The sequence below is a fragment of the Schistocerca piceifrons genome, chromosome 1 (assembly GCF_021461385.2).
Source record: "Schistocerca piceifrons isolate TAMUIC-IGC-003096 chromosome 1, iqSchPice1.1, whole genome shotgun sequence".
Classification (NCBI taxonomy): Eukaryota; Metazoa; Arthropoda; class Insecta; order Orthoptera; family Acrididae; genus Schistocerca; species Schistocerca piceifrons.
In genome coordinates, this window is record NC_060138.1 from 209,798,343 (window position 1) to 209,820,713 (window position 22,371).

A 22,371-nucleotide genomic window follows, 5' to 3' on the forward strand; every position below is an offset into this window, starting at 1 on the left:
CCATATCCTGCCCAGAGAAGAACCAAGAATCAAGTAAGAAGGAGAGAAACAGCAGGAAGAACAGAAGTTGATGATTTGCAAGATTGAGACCAAGAAAGAAGATGGGTGAAGAATAGACGACATACCTTCCCAAATGCTTATCCTGTTGTAAACTAGTCATCTGCGAAGTATTACTACAAAAAACGACCGCTTTCAGCGACACATAACGATGACTTTCACACATACAAAGCCAGTAAACCACGAGATTCTGCACTCACAGCTCCATTCCATTATGGGACCACCACAACAGCAACACACACTTACAAAGCCAACAAGGAACGACGAACGAAGCTGTACATCAAATACTTGCCCACATCCATCTCGCTCAAGTCCATCACCTTCATGCAAAAACATTCGCCTGGCTCATGCTTAAACGTTCATAGGATTGTGTGAATGTGTGAAATCAAATTATATGATGTAGGAATTGTGCAAAAGAAATGTGTGAAAAATTAAATAATTTAAGCACACCAGACAGCTAATAAACCACAAAATAACAGTCATTGACTATGGACTTAAGTAAAAAATAGACTATCGATAAAAATATGTCATTAGTTTTGAAATGGACAGTATATAAAGAACAAAAGTAAGGCATAATAAACCCTAAAACTATATGCCACTTATTTTCTCCTCATAAAAATAAAAGAATAACTATATTTTACTTATTTTCTCCTTATAAAAACAAAGAATAAAAAATTATCTTGTTGGATGTTTTCCCTTTTTTTAAAATTTGTACCATTTGTTAGGATAATATCTCAATACTTGTGTATGTATTTTTCTTGTCAAAGCAATTCTTGGAAATAATTCTTATTTGTTAGTGTAACAAAGTTGAAATGAGTGTCTAGAAACAAAAACATTTTACTTGTACATGATATTTAGAAAAAGTGTTAGGAATAGATTTTGCTTAATTACTACATTTATAAAAAAAATATTTCTAAGAAAATCGATGTGAAAGACTCCTCACTTTCAATAACAAACTTCTTAAAAAACAAACTTCACACTTAAATAAAGAAAGAAAATAATTAAAAATAAATAATAATAATAATAATAGCATAAAAAATTCTTCTCTTGTCAATATAAACATATTTTTGAGAATGATGTGGAAGACCATAAAAATATAAATTAGTAATACAAACTAGCATAGAACCAGAATAAAGTGGCTGAACAGTAGGCAATAAAATTTAGATAAAGGAATAATTTTTGACTTACTTAGACAACGATTCAATCATTGCCTAAATTCAGTGCAAAAATTAAGTTCGAAGAGTGGTGATACATAAGGTGTCACGCAAATCCAACACCTCCCATGAAAACCCTGACATGATAAGCAAATCAAGTAGTATGTCACATAGCTCCGAATAAATCGTGACATTAAATTAACGAAAGTAATACGAGTAATGAGTGAGCAAATTGAATACCACAGACTAACACAAGAATGCCTCAATGCATGTCATACCTTCCCACCGTGAGACAGACGCAGTTCCGAGGGGAGAAACGAGAACAGAAGCCGAGAGCAGAACTGTGTTAAGCTGGAAGGCCCTACGGTAAGGGACGGACACCCACGTGGCCATCTAACCACCAGGACCACCCCCCAGCCTATGTTAAAAGCTAGAGCCCTCCATAAGAACAGTATAGATCTTACGATAACACTAAAAGGGCCACACCAGCCGCAAGTTTTAGCGTGAGACTTTTTCGCGTCTCTGTTACATTGCAAACCTAAAAAACATTGCCCCACCACGAAAAGTAACCGCTAGGATCAACCCTCCGCCCATGTTAAAAGATAGAGCCCTCCAGAACAACAGTATAGATCTTACAATAACACTAAAAGGGCCACACTAGCCGCAAGATTTAGCGTGAGACTTTTTTGCGTCTCTTGTTGCGTTGCAAACCTAAAAAACATTGCCCCACCACGAAATGTAACTGCCAGGACCACCCCCCAGCCCATGTTAAAAGCTAGAGCCCTCCAGAAAAACAGTATAGATCTTACGATAACACTAAAAGGGCCACACCAGCCGCAAGTTTTAGCGTGAGACTTTTTCACGTCTCTGTTACGTTGCAAACTTTAAAAACATTGCCCCACCAAGAAAAGTATAACGTTTCTCATTGGATAGACAGAATTTTTGTAGGCGGAGCTTAAGGTTAACATTGAGACCCTGATTGGTCAGATGAAAACACAGCCAGATAGTTTTTTTTAAACCAACTTCGGTAATTTGTAGTAGGGAGAAGTTACAAGAGAATTGCTTCCGAGACGGCGAGGTGAGCGGAGCTGTGCTGCCCGCCGCCCCCTGAAGAACACCGACAAGGTAATGAACGCACGCGATGCCGCATTTTTCAGCGCATAAGGCTTCACTCATAACTGCAGAAGTCTCATCTGTTACATCCCCTTTTTACGTAATACTAGTGTCGATCGTCAATTGAAGCTCATGGTATTCACACTTGCTACATAAGTTAAAATCTGAAACGTGATGATTTTTCTGTTATATAATCTTGAGAAGCCACATCAGCCACTGTAATTTATGACAAGTTAGTTAAGTAATTAAAGATAATCGAGGGTCACTGTAGACCATTTTGATAGTTTTCTCTTTTCTGAAACTTAATTTAAACCTAGATTATAGATGTGATATGGCATAGGTCATCCTTCGATCCATTGCAGAACTTGGAAACCCACTCAGGGAATATTCGTTCACATTTTTGTTGAACGCAGTTGGTTTTTATCATCCTGTATTAAAATATTTGCTTTTATCAATAGTGCAATTTATAAACAATGTTTTGTGTGTAGAATAAAATTTTCTATGGTAAACTTAACTGCTTTTTCGACGTTATTTTACCAGCTAACTAAAAATAGGAAAGCTTTGAACCCCTTTCACTAAATTTAGTTAGTATTAAGATTCTTTTACAGGGAGTGCAGTGGAGCTAACACTGGAATCATTAAGTATTTGGTTATATCATCGCTAGTCTCACTGAACTCTTCTGAACTCTACATGTCATGTGTGGTCTGGCGTCTCCTTACCAGCAACAGGTCCCAGGTTCAAAGTAGTCAATTCCCTATAAAACACGCTCAGAGCGTGTAGTGGGACGAAATTAAGCGTCACCCATCCACCAAAGTCAGCCCAGTTTGCAGGTGACTATAAGTTTAATTTAGTTTTGTTTATGTGTTTTCTTATTATTTGTAATAAATGTGAATTATCTAAAAGTTTGTATTTTTTTTATGTGTTTCATGTACGGAGAGGTCGGCGCAACGAACGGGGACAGCATCTTCGTTGCCGCGACCAGAGAGGAAATTGCTGGCCGCTATACGTCGCGGGTCGACAGCCAAGGAGCAACAGAAGATCCTGGAACCGAGTTGTTGCGTCGTGCTTCTAAAAATTAAAAATGAAGTTTTATACTCTTTTTGTACAACAATGACATCATATAGATCTTAATCTTATTGAAATGTTAGTCACTGTCTGTCAACGCTCAAGTTCACATCTGTATGTGTAGGAAGCTAATAAAATAGTGTATGCTACTAAAGTTGAAACACGTGTCTTGAAGATTTATTTATGAAGAATTATGTCAACGGATTAATAATATATTTGACAAGATTCGTGATTCTTACAGCGTTGGCCGAAACTTTGAATCTAAAAAGTTTATTTAATGTGTGATTCTGATATCGATTAGATCAAGATAACGTGTGTCGATATAATTTTCTGAGGAGAAACAAACGAAATTTAAATTCGAAAAAGTTACGAAAACCAATTGGCCCAAGTGAGGTAATTCTCTGCACACGACTCAACTGATGTTTTACAGTTTCGTTCAAGAACCATTCTATGACAATTTAAAAAGAATATGAATCATTTTTGAAGTGGGTTGTAACTGACGTAGGTGACGAAGTCTGCACATGGTCATATATCAAACGAAAACCTAAGGCGTCGTTACACCGCACCGTGGCGACCTTAGAAACAGGACTTGTGTGCAACTAAGGCACACAGGTACGAAACAAAGCATCAAGAGTCCTTCGGAAGTCAACGCGAGTTTCTTGGAGCCTTCACCAGCCAGCGGCGACTTCGCGGGTGTGGGCATCTGACGGAGTGCAGCCAAGCAGTACGGTCACGCAGTTGTTCCACGAGAAGGCGCATCTGTTGGGCAGCAGCTGAACGCTGCAAACCTCGACAACCCTTTTTCTCCCTAAACTAATAGGCCCAGTACGTCAGCTGCGGGGCGTTCCTCCGGCTGGTATTAGAGGTGTTGCTGAGGGCTTCGCCTGTCTACGGCGGTGCCGGGCGTGGTTGCAGCTAGCGACGTTTCCGGTGTTCGACTCAGCGTCCTGCCGGTTGCGGAAGCGGGGTCGCAGCATCTCAGCGGCTGCATCGACGGCTGTTACATCTGCAGCCCATAGCAGCACACTAATCATCGAGAACTACAAATTACAATATTAGTGTCCGGTGAGTTTGTTTCAAGTTGGAAGTGGAGTGTTGTACATAGGAAGTGTGCTTTTACAGGATTGTTGATTACAAGTCTGCGTGTGTAAATAGTTAATATCTTACAATAATGTCGGGAAGTGAAATGTCAGACGAAGAGCAATCTATGTCCGATAGGAGCATGAGAGCCCTTTTTAGGGCGATCGCTAAATTAAAACAATCTAACGAGGAATCTACTGCTAGATTAAAAGAGGAACTAAAACAGGAATTAAAACAGTCTAACGAAGAATCTACTGCTAGATTAAAACAGTCTAACGAAGAATCTATGGCTAGATTAAAACAGTCTAACGAGGAATCTACTGCTAGATTGAAAGAGGAACTAAAACAGGAATTAAAACAGTCTAACGAGGAATCTACTGCTAGACTGAAACAGGAACTAAAACAGGAATTAAAACAGTCTAACGAGGAATCTACTGCTAGACTTAAAGGGGAGCTAACAAAATCAACAGACAGGTTGCAGGAATATCTTAATGAAACCAGTCGAGAATTAAGTGATAAAATAGAGTCTTCTAAAGTTGAAATGCAGGAAAAATTAGTAGGACTTAGTAATAAGATTGCTGATAATTGTAAAAGGTTAGAAGAATATATCCAGGAATCGCGCGAGGAAAAAGCTCGCATGCGAAACGATATCACTGACTTAACCGAGAGACTAGATAGTGTCAATATCTTAGTTGTAAATGAAATACAGAAAAATAACGATATGTTACGAGATGAATCTTCTATGCAAACAGAAAATGTTCGCAGAGAATTATTGAAATCTATTAAAGAGGTCTCTACCAAACCTGTAGAGATTTCTTCAATAGATAATGTAGAATTAGAGACATTAACTCATCAAGTAGAAAAGGACCATACCGAAATCGAAAACATGAAATTTTTAATTACTGAAATATGCAGTAATCTTGAGACTGCCAAAGATAATAACATTGATGAAGGTACAGAGCGTTCACATCGTGAACACAGTGAAGAATCGATATTAGCTAGTCGCGTATCCAATACAGAAATGCGGATACAGGAAATTACTAAACGGTTACCGGAATTAAATAATAACGAGAACATTTCAGGTAGCAGAGGTAATAACATAATCAGAGACAACAGTCGCATCGAATTTGCTAGCTCAGACGACAACAATATGAATAAAGCAATCACGGCAAGCCAATCCGATGCAACTCCGTCTCTGCAATCTAAACAAAATCCGACTATTTCTCTCGCAGAATGTCTGGATGACATAACGACAAATTCAAATGTAGCAAGTCGATTTCCTGTATTCAAACCAGGAGGCGAACTTCATCCTATAATCTTTATAAAAGCTTTTGAAACATCATTATCTTCTAAATGGAGTAATGAAAAACGCATTCAATTTGTAATAGGACATTTAGAAGCAGAAGCTGCGGAATGGGCAGTACTGCATAGAACTGAATTCAGGGATTGGGATGATTTTGTTAAGAAGTTTAAACAAAATTATTGGTCAAGAGGAAAACAACAACACTTAACTTTAGAGTTGTTAGCCCCTCCTCCATATTCTAAACGGTGGAGAGGTTATAGGAATTATTTTGAATGGAATTTAAATCGTGCTCAGTTAATTGAAGAACCAATTATTGACAGTCATCTAATACGAGTCCTAAGTAGTAGGTTACCGTATTACATAAAGGAAAGAAAAATGTTATTCTACGAATTATATAAAACCTTAATAATGGGGACGAAGCAGTTAACACCCGGGGTGTGTGGTTATATTTTAACGACTTGTTGTATTGGAAAGCACAGAGGGAACACCAGAGATGGAAAATCTGCATTCCGAAAACTGTTGTGGACGAGTTAATTACTTATATTCATGAAGGTTACGGGCATTTTGGAATTCATAAATGTATTAAACATCTAATGAAGTATTATTATTTCAAAAATATGTCACGTATTGTGAGAAGTATTATTAGGGCTTGTGAAACCTGTCAAAAGGTTAAAGTTAATAACAAATCCAAGCGTCATAAATTATATGCTGTAATTCCTCGAGGTTTGTGGGATCTACTATCATTAGATTTTTTCGGCCCTCTGCCTCGGAGTTCAGGAGGATTAACATATGTGTTTGTTGTAATGGAATGTTGGTCCAAACATGTGAAACTGTATACTTTGAAACGAGCGAATACAGCAAGCGTTATACGCTGCCTCACCCGAAATTACTTTGTTAACTGGGGCATTCCTAAACGACTTATGTCTGACAACGGTAGTGCCTTTATTAGTCAAAGATTTCAAGATATGATAAGACAATATGGAATCAAACATATCTTAATTTCGAAATATCACCCTCAAAGTAATTTAGTAGAAAGAGTCATGAAAGAATTGGGACGATTATGTAGAACTTATTGTGCACATAAACATACTCGGTGGGCCAAACTAATGCCTGAATTCGAAAAGATATTAAATGAATTGCCTCACCTAACGACGGGATTATCACCTATAGAAATTTTAGGCAAACGAATTATAGGTGAGCCTTTACTAGCTGCTTTACCTTGGGCACCAGTAAATGAGATCCAACAATGTATCCCAGACGAAAAAGTTTGCGAACAGATTGTAAAAAATGCCGAACGGAGAATTAAAAGTTATAATCAACAGGCTATAGAACCCTCATTTCAGGTAGGAGATCTTGTGTTAGTACGATCTCATCCTAAAAGTTCTAAGATCGGTAAGGAATGTAGAAAATTCTTCTTGATCTTTGAAGGTCCATATGTTGTACATAAGATTGTACATCCCAAAGCATTACTTCTTATGGAACCTTCATCAGGTGTAATTAAAGGATTATATAGTGTTGATCAAATGAAACCCTTCATTCCTAAATAAGTTAATATTTAGTATATGTTACACACGGAAGAGCGTTCATAGTTTATTCATGTGAAGTTTTTCGTGATAGTTACGTGTTATTTTAAATAAATGACAGAAAGCTTAAACATGTGTTCTACAATAATCTACTGGTACTTAAAAAGAGAAAGATAACCAAAAGGGGGATTTATATGGAGGAAATTTTGCTCTTAGGTCTAAAGGAATTTTGCGTATTTTAAATTTACTCGGATAGTAGGAACCAAAGGGGATGGTTAATAGTTTTAGGGACCATGGGCGTCCAGAGATATATGGCTCACGAGAACATAGCAGAGTGCCTTTAATAGAGGTTTGTAATAGTGTTAATATAGAACACACCAAATGGGGCTCTCTCGCTTGTTTCTCCTAAATAAATGGCCATTACCCAACAAGGTGTCCGAAGGTAAAGAAAGCCGTGCCGAGTTTCCAAAGAAAGTTTTGCTTGATTTCTTCTTGACCTCAGGCATAAATAAGGCATTAGGGAAGAGGATGACGTAAAGTAAATAGTACTATTAGTTATTGTGAGAAACTTATTAGTAATATACATTCTTGAAAAGAATAACTCTAGTAAATAAATGAAACTGAAACTAATCTATCACAATTTGAACGCTCTGTCCTAATGTGCAACGTTAAAGAACGTACTAAATTAGTATTTATTAGCAACTATTAACTGAAGAGGAGCAATCTCCCTATATTCGGTTACGAATTACCATAAGAGCACAATTAAGAGTAAATGACAAATAGTCACAACGATATCGTATTAAAAGGATTAAATCTATCTAATAGCAAGGACTCTAGGTTACGTAAAATGTGAGGAAAATGTATTAACAGTTAAATATTGTATCTTGAACAGTTTTAATTCCGGTTAAAACCTGACAAACTGAGCTTGTGGGTGGGGTATGTAGTGGGACGAAATTAAGCGTCACCCATCCACCAAAGTCAGCCCAGTTTGCAGGTGACTATAAGTTTAATTTAGTTTTGTTTATGTGTTTTCTTATTATTTGTAATAAATGTGAATTATCTAAAAGTTTGTATTTTTTTTATGTGTTTCATGTACGGAGAGGTCGGCGCAACGAACGGGGACAGCATCTTCGTTGCCGCGACCAGAGAGGAAATTGCTGGCCGCTATACGTCGCGGGTCGACAGCCAAGGAGCAACAGAAGATCCTGGAACCGAGTTGTTGCGTCGTGCTTCTAAAAATTAAAAATGAAGTTTTATACTCTTTTTGTACAACAATGACATCATATAGATCTTAATCTTATTGAAATGTTAGTCACTGTCTGTCAACGCTCAAGTTCACATCTGTATGTGTAGGAAGCTAATAAAATAGTGTATGCTACTAAAGTTGAAACACGTGTCTTGAAGATTTATTTATGAAGAATTATGTCAACGGATTAATAATATATTTGACAAGATTCGTGATTCTTACAGCGTTGGCCGAAACTTTGAATCTAAAAAAGTTTATTTAATGTGTGATTCTGATATCGATTAGATCAAGATAACGTGTGTCGATATAATTTTCTGAGGAGAAACAAACGAAATTTAAATTCGAAAAAGTTACGAAAACCAATTGGCCCAAGTGAGGTAATTCTCTGCACACGACTCAACTGATGTTTTACAGTTTCGTTCAAGAACCATTCTATGACAATTTAAAAAGAATATGAATCATTTTTGAAGTGGGTTGTAACTGACGTAGGTGACGAAGTCTGCACATGGTCATATATCAAACGAAAACTACTACGTCGTTACACTACAAGCGTCGTTGCGCGAAAGTGGTAGGGAGACACGACTCAGAACAACAGACACCGCGCAGAATGTTAGAACCTATGAAGCAGTTGTTCCTTTATTCTACTGTTCCGATTATTTATGTTTGCTCTTTGAAATTACAAATGCACTACCTGCTTCACCACGAATGGTGCCTGTTCTGTTGGCATGACTGACAGAACACCACACTTGTATATACGAATGTACTCTACAGATTTGCTACTTTCAGCTACTGAAGCGAAAACAGACTACCAAAAGAACATTGCAACAAACTACCGAAAAGTCATTTTCCACATCAGGAAAATGTTCTCCCGTATAGCAGTTTCACTGGTAAACAGTTAAAACAAATTTTCATCACTGGGGTTTGAACGCATGATCCCTGGCATGACGACCATATGCTCTACCAACTCATCCACGTGACATGTGCAAAACTGTAATTATCAGAAACTTCTTTCTTGTGTTCCGTAGGTCTCATGTTACTTTTAATTAACGTTTACGTATGTTCTACTGGCTAGCAGCATACAGCACGAAGTAAACCACAGTTTTGATTGTTAGTCTATCTACGTAAGCTTTTGGTATCGATCTTAGTGTCTGACATCTAGAGATTTAGTTTTGAGCCAGAGGGTGAATCACAGCACACCATGCTTTTGCACTGTTGTAGAGGGAGTCAGTAGGCACCTTTGAGCCAAAATTGGAAGTTATGCGTCGCAATGTAAGATAGTTACAGGGTTTCGAACAAGTCGTACATTTTCTTGTGCAGTGTATATCTTTACTCCACAAGGACCTGGACACTATTTCATGAAGAACGCACTGTGTACCAGTATTACTTTGCCCCCTTCCAGAGTCATTTTTGGATGACACAGGCAAAAAATTCGGTAAACCTCTGTGTAAGACAGATTCAGCATCGCGCTCTCTGAGCAAGATGTATGTTGAAAAAAGTTACTGGTTTCCAGAGTTGTACCGAGCGCCCAGCGTGGCACCAGGATAGCAACTGGAGACCTGTGAAACGTCTACGTCACTAGTAAAATATTATCAGATTTCAGTTGTTTTTTTTTACCCGCTGTTTACATGTCGACGTTCTTGCGCACAAGCTTCGCCTGTTTGTCGTTCAGCTGCGTGTTGGATTATAGCTGACGTCCGTCATGTCAGTGACTCCGACGCAGTGGCAGACTACCGGCGAACAGTTGCGACCTTTCCGGACTGGCTGATACAGTGTACTCGGTCCCATTCCAATGTACGATGACCATTGATAACCCATCCGTGATGCACCTATTGTCGGTAGAACTGCGGTCGGTTGATCTCCTCTCTACACCTGGTTTCAACACCCAAAGTCGCCCGAGTGTTGAACAGCATCGTACGCCCAAAGCGTCTCTTGCTGGATTCTGAATTGAATTCCAGCGTTGATAGGACTCTGAGATGTGGTTTTGTCGGAAGACAGTTTCTTCATCAGTAGGTGGTAGGCGGCGAGCAACATGAAGTTCATTAGGTGATGGTCGTCATCTTGAGTATATCTTCGGCTAGTTCGTAGACTGTGCTGGAGCATATAGGGTATAGATTCATTACAGTATTGTAATCATGGAATCTGAGACGCGGCGCTATTGAATCAGTAGACTGTTCTGTCTGGCGCTACCCTCTCTGATGTAGTATCTACTACCCCTCTTGCGGCCCTATTGCCAATGTCTATGAGGAGAAGGTGGTATCTGTGGCTTCTGTCCTTAGAGGGCCTTTGCTTGCCGATATATATACGGGGTTCGCTGGCCCCAGAGGGAGGCACGAAGTTTGGGTATTGGCGGTAGCGTCGCGACAAGAGGTGGTCACGAGGTCCGAGCGGCCGAAGCCACGAGCTGCGTAAGGAGGCCCTACGCAGAGCGCAGATACCGGAGTACTTCACCGGGGTCAGCGTCGACTACAAGCATCAGGCCCACATCCCGTCGGCTGGTTGGCAACATTCGTGTCGGACGACCGCTCGTGACCTGGCTGCCCTCTTCTACCCGGTTTTCATCAGCACCACTCAGTAACCGCTGCGACGCACCGGGGATCAATGGAACTACTTGCTGATAAAGGGGAGTAACATTCCGTAATCCTCGTGGTGATTTTCGCCATTGTCTACCTGTCCTCATTATTTTCTGGTTTGTACCCGACCCTCAGAGTTTTACTCGATCGGCTCTTTGGTCCTAAATATAGGCCATAGTGTTGTACTAAGACACTAGTTATCGTTGAAAATTCGTCCCGATGTTATACTGCCTCTCATTTCTGGTTTGTACCCGATCATTAATGTTCTAATGAATCAGCTCCTGGTCGCAAATAGAGCCAGAACAATTCTACCAAGGCACAGGTTGCCGTTAAGCAAAGAGGGGACTTGTGGTTAGATATAGATGCCAAAGATTCAATTCTTTGATTGTAATTAAATTTCTAAGTCATTAGTTATAATCCGAACAACCTGTTGTACTAAGCTGGTTGTTGCTGTGTTTGAAAGATCGTTCTTAATAACTGGCAATTAGTTTAAGTTTGCAAATATTAATAGCCAACATGGCTTTAGTAAAAATGAAACTGTCAGAAGGGATCCAGTCGCATCTTGGTTGCCGATTGAAATTAAGAGGTTGATTACTTTGAAGTAAGCCTTATCATTGTCATATTCTTTCCTAATCTGTTTAACCTTTAAGCACAGGTTCGCATCTTAACCCCGAACCTTTCGACACACAGATTTCAAATTAAAAGTTACGTTATCTATTTTGAGTAACCGAATCATTCTTGCCATCAATGGCGCTTGTATAGTTCTCCCATGTTGCAGAAGGGCATTTAGTAAGAGAGACTGTGTCCAGCGAAGTAGTAAACAACGCAGGTCCGGCGGTCTTGTAATCATTGTCATATTGTTTGCTGTTTTTATTTCTTTTGCAGATTTTCATTCGACTTAGGGTTTAATGTCAAATTTGTTCATTTTGTAAAAAAAAAATTGGTTATATATTGTTATATGAACATGTTCTGTGAAAAAAATTGGATTGATGGGTCTTTCTTCCAAGTTTCCCTTAATTCCAGTAAGTACCACGTTTCAGAATCTAGTGTTATTACTGTGAATGCCATGGATCTCAATGACAAGAGCTGGAAAACCGGATTGTTTACAAATGGTTCAAATGGCTCTGAGCACTATGGGACTTAACATCTGAGGTCATCAGTCCCCTAGTTTAGAATTACTTTAACCAAACTAACCTAAGGACACCACAAACATCAATGCCCGAGGCAGGATTCGAACCTGCGACCGTAGCAGCAGCGCGGTACCGGACTGAAGCGCCTAGAACCGCTCGGCCACAACGGCCGGCGCAGTGTTTACAGGGATCTAGCGTGGGTCTGTGACGCAAGTCTAGGTTAGTGGTGACGTAATGTGTCTTTCTTATTCCGCTATATTCACTTGACAGGCTGTGAACTGCTGTGTCGGTCCCTCACTATGTGCTCTCATGATAGACATGCTGTCTCTTTCAATATATCTCACAAGCTAACGACTATGCTGAACACGCTTCATTTACTTCCTGCCGCAGTCTAGTTTCTCCTGCATGCGTATCCTTACTCGCAAGACAATGTCGTCGACCTGATCCACTTGCAACATACTGACTCGCTTGTTGCTGCGCCTCTGTCTGTGGCATAAATTGAATTTGCTTACTGCAGTGAATTATAATAAAAGGTTTCTAGTTTCTACCCGTTATTGTTCTTAGACGTAACAATCGTCAGAGAATGTGAGCCCTTGGAATTTTGGGAGTAAGACTCTCCAAATAATCGGCGTTTTTCTGAAACTGTGTGTCACTGAGTATCGTTGGACATCTCTGTGAAACCGCCAAGCTTACTAAAGAAAGCCGATATTATTCACGCAGTTTTTCTGTGAGCCTTTTCCACCTCTTGGGTAAGGATCCAAAACTGACTCAAGTATTGGTTAACACTGGTTTTGTAATTGACACTGATCACATTCGTATTTATACAGCATAAATAATCAATCCATTATCATGATGTTATTGGTGATGATATACCGTTCCTTTCCTGCGACCTCTGAACAGAGTCATTATGGGGACCTGCATGTAAACGTATGGCGGCTTTGTTTCTTAATGAAATGTGGCGTGAATTTATTTAAAACTTAATAAGTTTCCTCAGACCCAGAGCGCTAAAGTTCATGAAAAATTCACTTTATAATCGTCGCGGATGAACCACCACAAAAAGCGCCTAAGATGCAAATCGCCTGGAAAGTATAAGTTACCAGTGTAGTGTCGGCTGCTGACGCCTAATTTCCTGTCCCGAATTCAGGCCGCGCACTTGCACAGCGCACGCAGCCACTGTCATGAGTACAAGTGTGGGCTACGGTCGTAATGCAGACCAGCGTGCCTCCACAGGGCACGCCGACTACCACCAGCAGTCGCACTACGGGCGAGCCACGTCTACGGACACCAGCCAACCACACGTCGTCACATGCGCTGACCGACATTATTATTAACTAATATTTTCCAAAGAACTATTAAGTGGTTTTCTGAAAATCGACTCTCCCTAAATTAAAAGAAAACACACACACACACACACACACACACACACACACTACATAACAAATAGAGTCACACCAATAGCTGATGCAGTACTTGAGCAGGAGTCATTAACTAGGGCAGAATGATTCTTAATTTTTGGCTGCACATGTTGATGAAAACGAACTCGAGGAAGGGTACTACGAAGATTTTCAAACAATTAAGTTCAGTTACTTTTGCTCTTCTTATAACTGTTAATCTTGGTAGCAAACGTGTCAACCTCCTGAAATACTTTGCTTATTTCCACTCAGTTATACCGTACGGAATAATTTTCTAGGGTAACTTAGCACTTAGAAAGAAATTATTGATTCCACGAAAGCGAGCAGTAAGAATAATATGTGGGTCTCACCCACGGACATCATGTAGGAACCTCTTCAAGCAGTAGGGATTGCAACTGCCCCGTCACAGAACATACTTTAAACAATGAAACTGGTCGTAAATAATCCATCGCAATTTGAGAAGAACAGTGATGTACATACCTACACTATAGGGAAAAATTACCTTTATTAGCCATTGTTACAGCTGTCAGTGGCTCAGAGAGAATTTCAATACGCAGCAATAAAAATTTGATCATTTGCCCAATAACATAAAATATCTGGCAGGAAGCGACGCAAGTTTTAAATGTAATTTAAAATCATTTCTCCTGGACAATTCCTTCTATTTCATTGACGAATTTCAGCTTTAAAACTGGTAGCAATAAATAAACTTGGTTTTAAGTGTCTAGCTGCACGAATAGGAATAAGATGATAATGTGTTCATTAATGTTAACACTAATCATGTATACACATCCCGTAAACTGACTCTTTCCACATCATTTAGATAAAAGAATCGTTCAAATGATCTATGGAACATGTAACCAGCTAGCCAACCATACGACACCCCTTGTCTTCTCTGTGTCAGCAAAAAGTGAACAGCTTAAGTGCTCTACGCATCATCAGACTCTAAGACGAACATTTGCAAACGTTATTTGGTTCTCTCTCGCGTTCATCGACTGCATTATACGACCTTGACGGTCTAACGATCACGATTGTTATACTTTTATTTATAATGCTTACGCATTCGAAACATACTTGGCTCGATGTGAAGATCCCGATTTAACGATTCCTTGTATTAGCAGACTTCAGCCAGTATAAGAGCGAATAACTGTGTCAGCTTTAGGCCGAAATTAAAAGTGACTGCAGACTCCACTTAATTACTGGAAACAAAATGAGAATGTATTAATTTCTGTTCATTTTGTGAAAGAAATGACGAAATGCTGAGAACAGAACAGAATATATATTCTTGGAGTAATATAGAAACCAAGCCTCCTATTCAAAACTTCCTAAAGTCGCGAAAGTTCTAAAATTCATAACTTCATAAGATTCTTTGAAAGAAAATAAGTTATACGAGGGGCGTTTGAAAAGTCCGTGCAAAGTCTGAGAGATGGCACCACCGGCGCATATCGAGGTCATGTTTAGTTAGTAGCATCTTTGGAAGAAATGCACACCAAGTTTCAGCCACATTGGTCTATTTCTTTGTGTTTGGCATTCGTGTGAATCAAAAAAGTCGAGGGATTGTCAAAAAATGGACGAAAAAGAATTTCCTGTGGTGATTGAACATTACTTTATGAAAGGCAAAGGGCTGCAGGAGACTAAAGAGAAGCTTGAAAAACATTACGGTGACTGCACCTTCGATCAGAAAGTTTATAAGTGGTTTCAAAATTTTCGGAGTGGCCATATGGGCAGAAGTGATGCTGAACGTTCTGCACGCCCTATGAAGGTTACGACTCCAGAAATCATTGATAAAATCCATTATATGGTGATGGATAACAGAAGAGTTAAGGTGCGTGAGATTGATAGTGCTGTGGGCGTCTCGAATGAATGGGTACACAATATTTTGCATCAACATTTGGACATGAGAAAGCTATCCGCGAGATGGGTTCCACGATTGCTCACACCTGAACAAAAAAGGCAATCGTGTGAAGTGTTGCAAGCATTGTTTGCAGCTGTTCAGGAAGAATCCGCAGGACTTTAAGCGTCGTTTCGTCACTGTGGATGAAAAATGGCTACATTACTATACTCCTGAGACCAAACAACAATCTAACCAATGAGTTACCAAGGGAGAATCTGCACCAAAAAAGGCAGAGACCATTCCGTCAGCCATAAAGGTTATGATGATTGTCTTTTGGGATTCGGAAGGGATAATCCTCATAGACTACCTGGTAAAGGGTAACACTATTACAGGTGCATATTATTCATCGTTATTGGACCGTTTGAAAACTGAGCTTCAAGGAAAACGCCGGTGATTGGACCGCAAAAAGTCCTTTTCTATCATGACAATTCTCCAGCACACATCTCAGCAGTTGTAGTCGTAAAATTAATGGAAATAGGATTCCAACTCGTTTCATATCCCCCCTTTTCTCCAGACATGGCTCCCTCCGACTAATATTTGTTCCCCAATTTGAAGAAATGGCCGGCAGGACAAAGATTTTATTCAAACGAGGAGATGATTGCAGCAACTAATAGCTATTTTGCAGACTTGAACAATTCCTATTATTCGGAAGGGATCAACAAATTAGAACAGTGTTGAAAGAAGTGTATAAGTCTAAAAGGAGACTATGTCGAAAAATAAAAAAGGTTTGCCCCAAACACGTAAGTAGTTCTTATTTTTGCACAAACTTTTCAAACGTCCCTCGTAAATGAAATAACTATGGCGCAAATGTATCAGTCAGTCCAGAACAAACACAAATTACTGAGTTTACAGTTTGTTAATTTTTTTATTTCTGCGAGAGAACAATGGGTTATAGGGTCTGTGGCATTCAGACCAATGTTTTCTCCGTTTGCCTTCGTATGGACAGGGAGATGTTAGTGTTTCAAAAACAAGATGAAAAACGGACTCGTTCTCATAGAACATAAAATCAGGTTACCATACAGTATTGGCTTCTCCTTACGTTAATTACAATTTCCAAATGCAAACAGACTTACACGTTGTTCAAAAGCACGTCATTAGACGTGAAAACCAAGTTTTCACTTCACGGCATGAACAGCAAAGTGGCTACACCGGTTTCCGTGAGATCACCGAAGTTAAGCGCTGTCGGGCATGGTCGGCACTTGGATGGGTGACCATCCAGGCCGCCATGCGCTGTTGCCATTTTTCGGAGTGCACTCAGCCTCTTGATGCCAATTGAGGAGCTACTCGGCCGAATAGTAGCGGCTTCGGTCAAGAAAACCATCATAACGACCGGGAGAGCGGTGTGCTGACCCCACACCCCTCCTATCCGCATCCTCCTCTGAGGATGCCATGGCGGTCGGATGGTCCTGATGGGCCACTTGTGGTCTGTAGGCGGAGTGGTGGCATGAACAGCAAAAGCATAGATCTGAAGACTGGCCTGCCAACGGTTTCGTTATTAGCACGCATTCTTTTCAGCCTATATGATGCCGATATCCCGGACACCAAATCACGTAAATTAGCGCACTGGAAGTACTCAACAGCTATTACTCGAAGCTGTATCTACGTCCAATCTTTAACAAAACGACCAGCACCATAATGCACCTTAACAACAGAGGTACAAATAGAAAGCTAGAGCTTTCTATGAATGTCCATCGCCTAAGTACTTGAGAGTGAAATTAGATCACACTCTAAGGTGTATCTCACACCTGAAAAATACAAAACACAAATTGAAATTTTTAAATGCTATCCTGTCGAAACGGGTTGCGGAGCGAGTACATCAAGGATTTCAGCGTTAGCCCTTGTCTGCAGCAACTGCTACGGTCGCAGGTTCGAATCCTGCCTCGGGCGTGGATGTGTGTGATGTCCTTAGGTTGGTTAGGTTTAAGTAGTTCTAAGTTCTAGGGGACTGATGACCTTAGATGTTAAGTCCCATAGTGCTCAGAGCCATTTGAACCATTTGAACCTTGACTACAGCGCGGCTGAATATTGTTGACCAGTCTGGATGAAAAGTTCGGACGTAGCTAAGATGAACATCCAGGTGAAGGAGACTAAGAGGATAATCTCCTGAACACGTGGGGCCACCTCTTGTGTCTTAGGTCCCAGTCCCATCACACATAGAGCCCTCTGAAATTATGTGATCACAGTTAGCAACAAGAGCATACAGAAAAATCGTCGACAGCTCAGAACTATCTACACACCAAGATCTACTACCTACAAACAAAATTAAATCCAGCAGGTCATGGAAAATCGGCGAAGAATAGCTAGGCTTTGAATCGATGACAGCTTGGGAAGAACTACGTGGTGAGTGGACATAAGAGCCAAAGTTTGTTGGGCGCCCCCAACAAGTATGGCAACGGATTAAATCTGTCGAGAGACTACATGCTACTGTGAGCGGCGTCAGCCCTGTAGATATATGTAAGCAACTGATGAACAAATATAGTCTATCAGACAGTCCTGAGTGAGAGTTCGGTGACATTCAATCAATGGACCATTTACTTGTGTGTGAAGTGCATGACTATGTGGGAGAACTGAATGACTTTGGACTCAGCTATAGAGTCGCTCAAGAATATTTCTAATGCTGTATACTATTGTAAGAACGTATGTACGGAATATTGTAATTCGGTGCAGGACTGTAAGAATATTGTAGTTCATAAATTACGTTACGAAGGCATTTGTAAATGCTGGACGACTAAATACAGACACTCCAAGGCATGCACACTTTTCCAGGTAATGCATTCCCCAGAATGTAAAGCTGGATGGCGGCTCAAATACTGTTACATGTAACCATCAAACATTTTTCCCAAAAATTTTTAATATAAGGTTTTTTCCGCACTTATCGCCCCTTTCCCACCACTCAGAAACAGTTTGAAATCAATATTTTCCTAGGCTTCCTAGCTGAGAAACCCGGCGTTGGCCGAGTATATGTTTATAGGTGTGCCCGAGACTTCTTAGCTGTGGAATTTATATTTGACATAGAAAGCTTCTCTGTATACAACATCTGAAGTAGTCTGGCTGGTGACAGTGACACAGTAGAGAGCCAGGTAGAGCTGGTCGTGCGAAAGGCAACTGACATTAAGGTCCTCGTCCAAAATACGCAGCGCCTGGCCATCTGTTAGGTTTACGGTCATGGTCTAACATAAGTTTATAGGGAACAGCGCGCGTTTAAAGTGAAATTGCAAGTTGTTAGGAACAAGTGGGATTTGGGGTACGCCTGCGTCACTTGCCGTTAGAACTTCCGCTACTATAATGTTACGTCGGAGAGGAGTAACTTCAGGCCTCTGTGGGTGACAGGTTCTGAGGAGAGAGTTAATGCATTACGCTCTCGATCAGAGTTACTTTGCACCCCGTTTTCCCAAGGAGTCTCCATACAACGAACTAAAGCTTGATGTTCTCGATCTGCAGAAAATTGGATGCTTGAGACCGTATAGTCCTCAATCTTTTAGCCACTCAGGTATCTTCACTAAAACTCTACTGTTTACTAGGCATTTTATTTGTAAACGAAACGAAATGAAAATGTAATGAGTAGGCATAGAAATCACAAACCTCATAAATTCGCTTTACCTAGAAATTATATAAATAAAACCTACTGAATCAAGCATAGAAATGTGGTTAAGTTTTTAATACACAAAGCAAAATCAGAAAATTCGATTATCCTAACCAAATGACTCCAATGTTAGTCCGTATTCGTAACGATGAAATTGTGGCGCTTAATTATGTCGCTGACGTAAACTTGCGAAAGCACATCTGTCACTTGGCTAAAAAAACTATCAGCACCATAGGTCGGTTCTTTGGTTTACCACAGAACTATGTGTACTATGCCTTGATGATTAAAAATCCGAAGCAGAGCAGACGATTTTAGATAAAACTTTAAATTACGATATATTTTCCCTAAGCTCCCTTGTTGATTAAATAAAGCCTGTACGTTGCCCGGAGCAACGCTATAGTTCCCTCACAAAACCCCCAAAACTTCGTCTACTAGTTTTGGAGATTAACATGTCCAAACAGACAGGAAAGACGGTTTTTGATAAAATTTAAAATCACGATATTTTTCGTGAAATATCTACTCACCTGTGAAAACCCAATGAAAATTCGTCGAGTAGTTTTGGAGATTATCGTGTTCGGACAGACAGACACGGTGCTTTTAGATACAACTTTAAATCAGAGTATCTTTTCTTTTTTTTTCGTCGTCCGATTTTCATTAAACAAAATCAGTCCGTTTTCTCAAGTTAACTGTGAAACTTAATGGAAATTCTTCCAGCAATTTAGGAGATTAACGTGTTTAAAAAGCATTAACGTGTTCAAACAGTTTCATTAGTATCGACATAAGTAGATCAATATTTTACATGGGAATAAAAGAACGTATGCAACTGTTGTGTTGCATACGTGGGCTCTAAATCATTGTGTAACTTGGCATTTTATATGCATATATCCTTACTAGAGACTGTAATGTCTCAGCACATACCTTGGGTTCCAAAAAATAATGTCTGCAGTTCTGATTTAATCAAAGTACACAATGAGGCTTGAACTTCAGAATAACTAATTTGTAATATGTCAGTTCATGTTTAAATGGTAGTAGCGTATGCGATCTTGTTCTCACTTCAGATTCTCAGGAAGGTTTCTTTAACACACAATGCATGGCGGTGCCGTATGTGACCAGTTTGAAAAGAAAGAAAACAGACCACTGCTTGGGGGACTATATCTTTAAACTCACATTTTTATCAAGAAAAATAATCGTTTTAAACTGTAATGAAACTTAATTTGATGTGCATACAGTAAGAATTCTCAGAGCATACAAATCTCTGTTTGCCACAAATTGCACGACAAGAATCCTCAAGGCACCACCGCTGCTCTGAAAAAATTGTTCCACAATTAGGTCCCATGCAGCGGCTCAGTGAATTAATTGCACTCACGCAAAATGTATTTCAAGTTCTCGTAATTTAAAAAATTGGGTCGTTGGATTAATTCTTTGACCTAAGCCAATCATTACAGGAAGGGCAAAAGAGAACTGGTCCTGAAAATACACTTGTGTCCAAAACTTAAGGAAAGAAGTAACATTCGGGTAATGTGTCACTGTCAAGTCATAAAGCTCGATGGAACATGTACCATCCATAGAAACAATTGCTTGAGTATAATGCAGAAGGTATCTGAAATAAATCCGCCGTGAGACGAACGGAATTTACACCATTAGTCAAAGACAATAATTATGCTGAAGTCACTTTGATTTCTGATAGATCCCTGCACATTACGAAATGCAAGACATAGTTATTAATGTGACGTGTGATCACCACGGACGGAAATTCGTACTCTGCAACGTTGTCCCACGCTGGTCGTAAGGTTGGTAAGTAGTTCTTGTGGAGGGCTTTCCAACACTCCACCAGAACGTGCTGGATGGTATTTGGTGCACGTCCATGTTCTACAAAACGTCTCCCCAGCAAATCCCACAAGTGCTCGATGGGATTTAAGCCCGGTGAACGAACAGGTCAGTTCATTCGCCGATTATATTCTCGTTCCAAACGCTCCTGCTTTTGCGTTATTCCCTGCAGTCGCTCATTGTTATCCTTAAAAATTCTGAATGCACCACTGAAAAAATACACATGGGGAAGACGTATGGCGTCGCAATAGATTTGGAGCTCATGCAACATTATGCCTCCACACACCACAATGCCTGTACCACCAAAGGTCATACTCGCCCTTTTCTAATTATTCGCTTCCAGTATTGTGTTTGCCCGCCCGGTTAGCCGAGCGGTCTAACGCACGGCTTTCCGGAGCGGGAAGGAGCGCCTGGTCTCCGGCACGAATCCGCCCGGCGGACTTGTGTCGAGGTCCGGTGAACCGGCCAGTCTGTGGATGGTTTTTAGGCGGTTTTCCATTTGCCTCGGCGAATGCTGGCTGGCTCCCTTTATTCTGCCTCAGCTACACTACGTCGACGATTACTGCGCAAACAAGTTTTCCACGTTCGCGTACATAGGGGTTACACTCGTCTCGTCTGAGACGTTCCCTAGGGGGGTCCACCGGGGGCCGAGCCGCACAATAATCCTGGGTTCAGTGTGGGGCGGCGGAGGGGTGAAGTGGACTGCGGTAGTCGTCGTGGGGTTGTGGACCACTGCGGTTACGGCAGGGACAGAGCCTCTCCATCGTTTCTAGGTCCCTGGTTAACATACAACATACAACCACCAAAAGACGATGCTCGACAGTGTTCCTATTGAGAATCACTGTCCCCATCGTTTCTAAAGTCATAATGAGGGACCAGGGTTACTCCAACTGAATTATTGTTCTTCAATAAAAGTGTCATTTTTGTTCGTCTCTGTTGTGCCTCGTGTTCGAAAATTATTTTTGTTTTTTGTAACTAAATGCTTTTATTGTTTTCTTTGAATAAATTCAAATATCGTTCGGAAATTAGCTCGTAAAGTATTGCGTGGGTTCTGAACCTAGCACTTCCGTTTGCGACGTAATAACAGTACCATTGTTTGTCACATTTACTTCAAGAATCTTGAATTGAGCCTACGCTCGGTGGCGTAAATGCTGTTATAAGCAATGACCAAGGTTCAAATGCCTCTGAGCACTATATGACTTAACATCTGAGGTCATCAGTCCCCTATAACTTAGAACTACTTAAACCTAAATAACCTAAGGACATCACACACATCCATCCCCGAGGCAGGATTCGAACCTGCGACCGTAGCGGTCGCGCGGTTCCGGACTGAAGTGCTTGGAACCGCTCGGCCACACCGGCGGCAATGACCAAGGAAATTATCTCGTGACGATAATTGTCGGTAACAACATCCACG